Below are 217 nucleotides of genomic sequence, written 5' to 3'. Positions count from 1 at the left end.
GGGCCGCGGACTCAGAGACAGAGAAGATGGAGTCTGAGCGGGCGGAGGCGGTGGCTTGAACCCGACCCTTTTACCTTTGCCACCGGGAGGGCGGAGGGGAGGGGGCGGCGGGTACTTTGCATACGGGGCTGAGACCGCCGCCATCTTACCGGCCGCTTCCCTACTGCCATGCCCGGGCCTCCCATAGCCTGACATAAGGATATACCGGAGGGGTGGG

Source organism: Aptenodytes forsteri, unplaced genomic scaffold (genome assembly GCF_000699145.1).
Source record: "Aptenodytes forsteri isolate BGI_AS27 unplaced genomic scaffold, ASM69914v1 Scaffold267, whole genome shotgun sequence".
Taxonomy (NCBI): Eukaryota; Metazoa; Chordata; class Aves; order Sphenisciformes; family Spheniscidae; genus Aptenodytes; species Aptenodytes forsteri.
Note: the sequence above shows the minus strand (reverse complement) of the source record.